Here is a 10,694-nt window from a genome sequence, read left to right as displayed (position 1 = left end):
TCACACACATATTCCCGTTCTTGAAATGAACAACTTTTTACTCACCTATATATATCTCCCGAGAGAGATCGAGAGCACGCAGTTAATTAGATGATGAGAGAGAACGATCGACAGAGCACGTGTGGTTGGCTAAATAGCTAGGTAGATCTAGTTGTTGGGGAGGAGAGGTGAATCTAGCTAGCTAACTAATGGAGAGGGGTTATGGTGGATGGGGGCATTAATGGGGGAGAGAAGAGAGGTGTAGGAGAAAGAGAGAGGACATTTATGGAGGAGGGTGCCATTAATGATGAGAGAAGAGAGGTAGGAGGAAGAGAGAAGAAGAGAAACAATGGTGGAGCTAGAGGGGAGATGGGAAAGGAGGGGGAGAGAGGGCAAAGTGGCGGAGAGGAGGGGAAGGGGTGGAAAAGGTGGCACCAGCCACAACTAGCAGTAGCGCTGCTTTGCAAAAGCGCTGCTGCTATTGGACTTAGTAGTAGCGCTTTCCAGGAAAAGTGCTACTACTAAGTGGGGCCCACTAGAAGTAGCGGCGGATAAAAACAGAGCACTGCTACTAAACTGTTAGTAGTAGCACTTTTTTCTGTACACCGCTAAAACTACAAAAACAATCGGTGGCCTCGTCTGGTCCCACATAGTAGTAGCGCATTTCTGCTTCACAACGCTACTACTATGGAGTTACTAGTAGCTCTTTCCAGGAAAAGCGCTACTGCTAAATAGCAGCAGCGTTTGCTTCTTTCCAGCGCTACTACTATCATACTGTGTATAAGCGTTTTCCTAGTAGTGTAAGGTTATGAGGTCGATTGTAATAAGTACTTTTGTGTATCGAATGCTTCATTTTTTGATGTGATTTGTAATAAGTACTTTTGTGATCTGAACTGCTTGGATTATAAGTCAGAACTTCATGTTGTCTATGTGCTAACTGCATTTTTTATGGGTTGTGGATCAAAATGTGTCAATGTTTACTCCAGACTCCTATATATATGGTTTACTCTATACATCATTTCTCTCATATTGTTTAGTTGAAGAACTCATAGTCAGTGGGAAATTTGTGTTTACACGAAATTTAAACTGATACATAAGTCATACAGATATGTAAACTGCTACATATATGATTAATTTATTAAACTGCATCTATTTGGTCATTAACCTGCTGCTTCTTCACGGTGACTGGAGTGTGTCTAATGTTGCACTTTCTTTTGTTATCCGTGGTGGTGTTGCTGGTTCTTGTCTTTGCACCGTTGTGTTTGTAGACCCTCGCGTGCTGGTTGATTGCGACTTTTGTTTTCCAACGCTATGAAGTGCAACCTTCTTTGCTCCTCGCGTGCTGGTTTATGGCGGCTTTTGTTTTCCAGTGTTGTGAACTGCAACCTTCTTTGCTCCTCGCATGATCGTTGATGGCGGCTTTTTTTTCCAGCGGTGTGAACTGCATCCTTTGGTGCCCCTACCTTGTTTTTTGTATGTGTTGTCATTCTCAGTTGTTTTTTGTACAGCAGCATTCCCTTGTGTTTTGTGTCTTCTATTTGGTGGTCTTGTGGGCATTGCTTCATCATGTTCTTCGTCTCTTCACTCTCTTATTCCTCTTCCTCCTCTTCTTCATCTACTTCTTCACAATCCACTCCTTCTCCAGTTTCATCATGTTAGTTGTCCTCTTCACTCTCTTCCTCTCCACTCTCTTCTTCTTCATCTTCTTCTTCTAAGACATTTCTACTTGAGTTGTGTCACCATCTTCTGTGATTTCATATTTTTCGTCTTCCTCATTTCCTAATCTTGTTTTTTTGGGATAGGTTCTTGAATTGTGTCTCTTCCTCTTTTTGCAGATGCTACAACGTCTTGGTTTCATCCATTTCTTAGTGTTATCAGCGGAATCTCTGTTTGGTTGTGCATCACCATGTCCATGGTTTTCTTGTTCATGTCTTTTTTTACATTTCCTGGAATTGTGGCCGCTGATTTCATTACACGTCCTGCACCTGTTTATTCCTAGTGGCTGACCATCACTTTCCAGCTCAGGCTGTGGCTTACTATTTTTGTCATCAATTTTCTCCTTGCATGCAACCTTTTTTTGGGTTGCATCGCCCCCTTTCTTCCTTCCTCTTATGTTTGAACCATGAGGTGGAAGAATTGTTTCTTTTTTGATTGCACCAATTGCGCAGTGTTTGGTATTTTCTACTTGCTCGGTATTATTGTCATGCTGGGATTTCTCTGCTTGCTTTATTTTTGCTGCTTCTTCTTCTAATTCGTTGAGCACATCAACTTCCTTGATCAGTGCCCTCATACCAGACAACGCTCTGTGGCATCCAGCATTGGACCTTGTCGCTCTGTTTGCAAGGTCCTTCGCTATTTCTGTCAGCAATTTTCTATGGCAAAAAAGCGAACTTCCATCTAGTGTTGTTTGTTCATAGTCTCTTCTGTCAAACTTTGTATTTGATCTTGTGTTCCGGGTGTATCTTTTCATGATTTACATCTCAGGAATCTTAAGTACTCTCAGGTGAGAAATCATGCATAACACATGGACGCAAAAGAGCCCTGCAGACAACACATGATTTCTTTTGTTTTGGAAGTGAACACTTGAAATTAATAAACACATTTTTTGTTATTTGTTCATTTTAAGGAAGTGAACTTCACTTGGTTTTGTGAATTACTCATGCATGTGGATTTTAGAAGTTCAGTAAGTGAGCTTTCAAGCATGACTATCATAAATTAGGATATTTTTTTGCTAGCGAGTCGCACCTGTGTGTGTCCAGAGTTTGCACTCACATTCATAGACACCTTTCTATTCATCGGCGACCACTTGGAAATTATGCCTTGCCCACTCAAATGCATCTGATCTATTGTAGTGTTGTACGAGGTACTTTGTCGGGTTCTCAGGGCACCGCTCTACTCTCAATGTAGTGTCACAGTAGAATGTTTCTTTGAAATCTGCAAAAACTACCCTTGTATACACTTTTGATAGCTGAACTTCGAACCCAAACTGGGTTTTTGTCTTTACCTCTGACTGCATGATCAAAAATGCAGCCTTACGAATCAGAGAAATGATATTTTTTGTTTTTGTAGTTATATTTAGCAGTTTTTTATGGACATTTAATTTACCTCATTGGCTACTGCCTCTGTGTGCTTGATTTCCTTCCTCGTCTGAATGCACTTGTCCACCTATTGAGCAAACAGATGGAGATCATGCTTCTCATTGACAAAGTTTTTCTTCAATATGCGGTTCAGGCTCTCGCTTCTCTGCGTGGAAGTCATCCCAGCACAGAAAATTTCCTTGTAGTAAGCCGAGATCCACTCGTGCCTATCATCCCACAGTGAATTCATCACTTCGTCGTTTTGCAGGTTGTATTTCTACATGAGATCCTTCCATGCACTAGTACGCGTCGGTCCTAAACAAACGGTTTTTAACCCCTTTCCGCGACGGCATTCGCAATCGTCGCCAAGTGAGTGTGGGCGATAGGGGGGGTCCTTCCCACACGACCCAGAAACTGTTGGGGATATGCCCTCCTGGCACACATGCTCGGCAAAATGAGGTTGTGTGCGACCGGCTAGTACTCAAATACAAAAATACGTACAGTAGTGCTCAAAAAATACAATTATACAGGCGAAATCATTTCCGGTCGTAAGTACATCCCACACAATCAGTCACCAATAAACGTTTCCATTCGTATATACATCCCACACAGTCACTACAAGTAAAATCTTTGCGCAAGGTGGCATAACGCAAACAGTTTTGAAGAGAATGTCGTGTGTGATTGTTCATTGATCCAACAAGGTTTATTCCTAGAAACTGTGTGTGTTGCTTGAGGTCATCGCCCGCGGTGTTTTCTCATTAACCGTTAGCAATAGGAAAACCCAATTAGCAAGCTCATTGGCCAATTAGTGGGCTAATTGCCCTATTATTAATAATCCATTTACTAATCTAATTGACATTCATATTAAGCACATAATATATTCCATTTCCATATTAAGGAAGCAGGATTTCATAATTGAAATACATCAGAGTACAACATGATATAGCTTCTGCACTTAGCTACCCCATTACACAACTGCACCAGCAGCAAGTTTCACATGCAACATCTAGAACCTTTCGAAATTAGCATCATAGACGGTACATAGAGAGATGCATCTCATCTGGAAAACTGCTGAAGCGGAAGGCGAATATTAAGCCTTCATTGATGTTGAAGGTCTTTGCAAGTTTAGGCCAGTGCCTATGGATGATTGACCGTCCACCCTTCGACCTCTTCAGGAACACTTCAATATTGAACCGTGGGTGTTGTATGAAAACTTTCCTCGCCTCCTGACCATAGAGGTGGTTTGAGAGGTAATCATTAGTGAACACTGAAAACAAGGATGTGCATAAATATCTTCTCTATATTGGAAACGGGGCAAAGGAATAAAAAGGCAAGGTATAATAGTTAGTACCATCTTGTAAACCTTAGTGATTTCCATTGTTTCCCTGCAACACATATAAGGTAGTTAGTCATCAGGTTAAGTAAGGGTTTGCATGCTATCAGTAAAATATGTTGATGAAAAATAGGCACATTGCAGATTCATCAGATTAATTCAAGCCACATGGAAAACCCATTTATCCAAACCAAGCATGATTAAGAACTAGCAAATATATCACTTGTATATGTTTCTCATGTATTAAGTGCAGTCAAATTCGATTTATTCCTGACATGGTATACAATAACAGAATGCAGCCACACCAATTGAACATCGCATTGTAGAATTGAACCAAGCAGTTAACTAAACACCGCAACAAATGAACCAAACGTTAACTGAGCACCACATTGCACAATATAACATACTCCTAATAGAAGATCAGACAATTAACCAAACCAAGCATGCTTAACAACTTGGAAATATAGCAATTGTATTTGTTTCTCATGTTTTAGGTACAGCCAAATTCGATTTATTCCTCACATGGTATACAATAACGGAATGCAGCCACATCAATTGAACACCGCATTGCAGAATTGAACCAAGTAGTTAACTAAACACCACAACAAATGAACCAAATGTTAACTGAGCACCACATAGCACAATATAACATACTCCTAATAGAAGATCAGACAGTTAACCAAACCAAGCATGCTTAACAACTTGGAAATATGGCACCCTAAAGAATTGAACATCACATTTGCAGAATTGAACCAAGCAGTTAACTGAACACCACATTGCACGACATATAGAACATATATACTATAGCAGAAGATTGCATGGTAAAAGTAGATAGCACAATTCACTAGAATTTGTTAAGGAAAGGCAGTAGCTAGCAAACTGAACATGGGTCCTTATAGTGAGCTAATAAGACAAGCTACTCCTCATTGTCGAAGATATCGATCATGATTGGCTCCTTGGACATGGAAGAGGGTGAGGCCTCTGCATCGTGGGTGCCCTTGTTGTAGCGGTGAGTTGCCTGAGCCGCTCCGGGCACCAACCTGCTGGCTCTCGAGATGAGGTAAGCACGTGCATGATGAGAAAACACCTCGTAGTCTTCGTCGAAGGCACCGAAGGTGGCCTCGAGAAAATGCCACGAACTGTCATTTAAAGGAGCCAACCGCGTCGCGGCGTCGGCGCACGAGGCATCAACAGCGGCCTCGATGGCGAGGTGCTCCTCCAAGATCTGGGGGTCGGCACGAATGGCAGCCATCACGACCTCATCCGCGCGTGCGGCCGCGATTTTGCTTCTCCGCTGCCAAATGCTCCTTGAGGTCCTGGCTATACTGCATGCACCATAGCTTAGGCCGGTGCTTATTTGGTGGAGGGGTCGGTGATTTGGGTGGAAGGTGTCGCATTTGTGCTGGCGGTCGGGGCGTTCGTGCCGGCGGTCGGAGGATGAGGATGGGGGTCGGGTGTGGATTACCTGCCTGGATAGGCAAGGCCGAGCAGCGTGAAGGAGGGTCGCCGACGAGGAGGCGGCGGCGCTGCAAGCAAGGAGTGAAGGTTTCAACTTGGAAAGGAAGGCGGAAGCAGGGGAAATGTGCCTTTTGGTAAGGGGGACGGGGTGAGGAGGTAGATATTTTTGCGCAAGAAGAAAATTTGGAATCACTTCAGCCAAAAAACTGGCACGAAAAGTGTCATCAGACACGGTCCCTTATTCAGACACGGTCCGAAGATATTTTGTGCTGCATCTCACACAGTTGGTTATAATAAACTGTGCGGGATCTACTTGATTTTTCATCTTGATTTGAATTACAGAATGGGGTCATAGTGGCCATGGATGGTGTTTGAATTGCTAGACCTTTTATCTATAGTGATCATAAAAGAATTGGAATTATTCAGGGTTCGTTTGGACATTTTTATGCATTAAGTGAGTTTTCAATGCATCTATGTGCATAATTCAAATTTGAACTACATGCACATGCTCCAGTGCATATAAATTGGTTGAAAAATCAAATATGTGTCCTTGCATGCATGCTTAGGTCCCATGCAAGAAATGGGAATGAATTTCAAACACCAGGGCACCGTTGATTGCCGGCAAAAAAATTGAGATGCTTGGTTTTTAAATTCTAGTAATTACAAAACTCGTCTGAAATTCATGAAACTTGGCATGCTATCATGGAGCAGCATCAACATGCCGTGGTAAATTCTTTGTCCCATTTGGGGCAGGTTTGGGTATATTTTTCTCACAAACCAGAGCTTCTCACAACAAGCATTATGGTTTCGGTAGGGAATGCCCCACCTTTGGGGATGAAACGATATCCATTGCCTCTTATTGCTTTCAAAAAATTTCTCATGTCAACATAGAACAACAAGAGTATTGTGTTATTTTTTTGTGATTTTTCGGGGTTCGTTTTGGATATTTTTATGCATTAAGTGAGTTTTCAATGATTTTATGTGCACAATTCAAATTTGAACTACATGCACATGCTCCAGTGCATATAATTCAGTCGAAAAATCAAATATGTGTCCTTGCGTACATGCTTAGGTCCCATGCAAGAAATGGGAATGAATTTCAAACACCAGGGCACCGTTGATTGCCGGCAAAACATTGAGATGCCTGGTTTTTAAATTCTAGTAAATACAAAACTCGTCTGAAATTCATGAAACTTGGCATGCTATCATGGAGCAGCATCAACATGCCGTGGTAAATTCTTTGTCCCATTTGGGGCAGGTTTGGGTATATTCTTCTCACAAACCAGAGCTTCTCACCAACCAGCGCTTCTCACAACAAGCATGATGGTTTCGGTAGGAACGCCCCACCTTTGGGGATGAAATGATATCCATTGCCTCTTATTGCTTTCAAAAAATTTCTCGTGTCAGCATAGAACAACAGGAGTGTTGTGTTATTTTTTGTGATTTTTTAGGGTTTGTTTGGACAATTTTATGCATTAAGTGAGTTTTCAATGCATTTATGTGCATAATTCAAATCTGAACTACATGCACATGCTCTAGTGCATATAAATCGATTGAAAAATCAAATCTATGTCCTTGGGTGCATGCTTAGGTCCCATGCAATAAATGGGAATGAATTTCAAACACTAGGGCACCATTGATTGCCGGCAATACATTGAGATGCCTGGTTTTTAAATTCTAGTAAATACAAAGCTCGTCTGAAATTCATGAAACTTGGCATGCTATCATGGAGCGGCATCTACATGCCGTGGTAAATTTTTTGTCCCATTTGGGGCAGGTTTGGGTCTATGCTTCTCACAAACCAGAGCTTCTCACAACAAGCATTATGGTTTCGGTAGGGAACGCACCACTTTTGGGGACGAAACGATATCCATTGCCTCTTATTGCTTTTAAGAAAATTTCTCATGTCAACATAGAACAACAGGAGTGTTGTGTTATTTTTTGTGATTTTTCGGGGTTCGTTTGGATATTTTCATGCATTAAGTGAGTTTTCAATGATTTTATGTGCACAATTCAAATTTGAACTACATGCACTTGCTCCAGTGCATATAATTCGGCTGAAAAATCAAATATGTGTCATTGGGTCCATGGTTAGGTCCCATGCAAGAAATGGGAATGAATTTCAAACACCACGGCACCGTTGATTGCCGACAAAACATTGAGATGCCTGGTTTTTAAATTCAAGTAAATCCAAAACTCGTCTGAAATTCATGAAACTTGGCATGCTATCATGGAGCGACATCAACATGCCGTGGTAAATATTTTGTCTCATTTGGGGCAGGTTTGGGTATATGCTTCTTATAAACCAGAGCTTCTCACCAACCAGAGCTTCTCACAACAAGCATGATGGTTTCGGTAGGGAACGCCCCACCTTTGGGGACGAAATGATATCCATTGCCTCTTATTGATTTCAAAAAATTTCTTGTGTCAACATAGAACAATAGGAGTGATGTGTTATTTTTTATGATTTTTTAGGGTTCCTTTGGACAATTTTATGCATTAAGTGAGTTTACAATGCATTTATGTGCATAATTCAAATCTGAACTACATGCACATGCTCCAGTGCATATAAATCGATTAAAAAAATCAAATATGGGTCCTTGGGTGCATGCTTAGGTCCCATGCAATAAATGGGAATGAATTTCAAACACCAGGGCACCGTTGATTGCCGGCAAAACATTGAGATGCCCGGTTTTTAAATTCTAGTAAATCCAAAACTCACCTGAAATTCAAGAAACTTGGCATGCTATCATGGAGCGGCATCAACATGCCTGGTAATTTTTTTGTCCCATTTGGGGCAGGTTTGGGTATATGCTTCTCACAAACCAGAGCTTCTCAAAACAAGCATGATGGTTTCAGTAGGGAACGCCCCACCTTTGGGGACGAAACGATATCCATTGCCTCTTATTGCTTTCAAAAATTTTCTCATGTCAACATAGAACAACATGAGTGTTTTCTTACCTTTTTCCTGATTTTTGGGGCTTCTTTTGGACATTTTTATGCATTAAGTGAGTTTTCAATGCATTTATGTGCAAAATTTATATTTGAACTACATGCACATGCTCCAGTGCATATATTCGGTTGAAAAATCAAATATGTGTCCTTGGGTTCATGCTTAGGTCCCATGCAAGAAATGGGAATGAATATCAAACACTAGGGCACCGTTGATTGCCGACAAAACATTGAGATGCCTGGTTTTTAAATTCTAGTAAATCCAAAACTCGTCTGAAATTCATGAAACTTGGCATGCTATCATGGAGCGACATCAACATGCCGTGGTAAATTTTTTGTCCCATTTGGGGCAGGTTTGGGTATATGCTACTCACAACCCAGAGCTTCTCACAGACTAGAGCTTCTCACAACAAGCATGATGGTTTCGGTAGGGAACAACCCACCTTTGGGGACGAAATGATATCCATTGCCTCTTATTGCTTTCAAAAAATTTCTCATGTCAACATAGAACAATAGGAGTGTTGTGTTATTTTTTGTGATTTTTTAGGGTTCGTTTGGACAATTTGATGCATTATGTGAGTTCTCAATGCATTTATGTGCATAATTCAAATCTGAACTACATGCACATGCTCTAGTGCATATAAATCGATTGAAAAATCAAATCTTTGTCCTTGGGTGCATGCTTAGGTCCCATGCAATAAATGGGAATGAATTTCAAACACCAGGGCACCGTTGATTGCCGGCAATAATACATTGAGATGCCTGGTTTTTAAATTCTAGTAAATCCAAAACTCACCTGAAATTCATGAAACATGGCATGCTATCGTGGAGCAGCATCAACATGCCATCATAATTTTTTTGTCCCATTTGGGGTAGGTTTGGGTATATGCTTCTCACAAACCAGAGCTTCTCACAACAAGCATGATGGTTTCGGTAGGGAACGCCCCACCTTTGGGGACGAAAGGATATCCATTGCCTTTTATTGCTTTCAAAAAATTTCTCATGTCAACATAGAACAACAGGAGTGTTGTGTTATTTTTGTGATTTTTCAGGGTTCGTTTTGACATTTATATGCATTTAGTGTGTTTTCAGTCTATTTATGTGCATAATTCAAATTTGAACTACATGCACATGCTCCAGTGCATATAAATCGATTGAAAAATCAAATCTGTGTCCTTGTGCGCATGCTTAGGTCCCATGCAATAAATGGGAATGAATTTCAAACACGAGGGCACCGTTGATTGCTGGAAAAACATTGAGATGCTTGGTTTTTAAATATTAGTAAATCCAAAACTCGTCTAAAATTCATGAAACTTGGCATGCTATCATGGAGCGGCATCAACATGCCATGGTAAAATTTATTATCCCATTTGGGGCAGGTTTGGGTATACGCTTGTCACAAACCAGAGCTTCTCACAACAAGCATGATGGTTTCGGTAGGGAACGCCCCACCTTTGGGACGAAACGATATCCATTGCCTCTTATTGCTTTCAAAAAATTGTGTCACCATAGAACAACAGGAGTGTTGTGTTATTTTTTGTGATTTTTGGGGGTTTGTTTGGACATTTTCATGCATTAAGTGAGTTTTCAATGCATTTATGTACAAAATTCAAATTTGAACTACATGCACATGCTCCAGTGCATATAATTCGGTTGAAAAAACAAATATGTGTCCTTGGGTGCATGCTTAGGTCCCATGCAAGAAAATGGGGATGAATTTCAAACACTAGGTCACCATTGATTGCCGCAAAACATTGAAATGCCTGGTTTTTAAATTCAAGTAAATCCAAAACTCGTCTAAAATTCGTGAAACTTGGCATGCTATCATGGAGCGGCATCAACATGCCGTGGTATATTTTGTGTCCCATTTGGGGCAGGTTTGGGTATATGCTTCT

This window comes from Triticum dicoccoides, chromosome 7A, assembly GCF_002162155.2.
Source record: "Triticum dicoccoides isolate Atlit2015 ecotype Zavitan chromosome 7A, WEW_v2.0, whole genome shotgun sequence".
In the NCBI taxonomy this organism is placed as follows: Eukaryota; Viridiplantae; Streptophyta; class Magnoliopsida; order Poales; family Poaceae; genus Triticum; species Triticum dicoccoides.
This window is presented reverse-complemented; position numbering follows the sequence as displayed.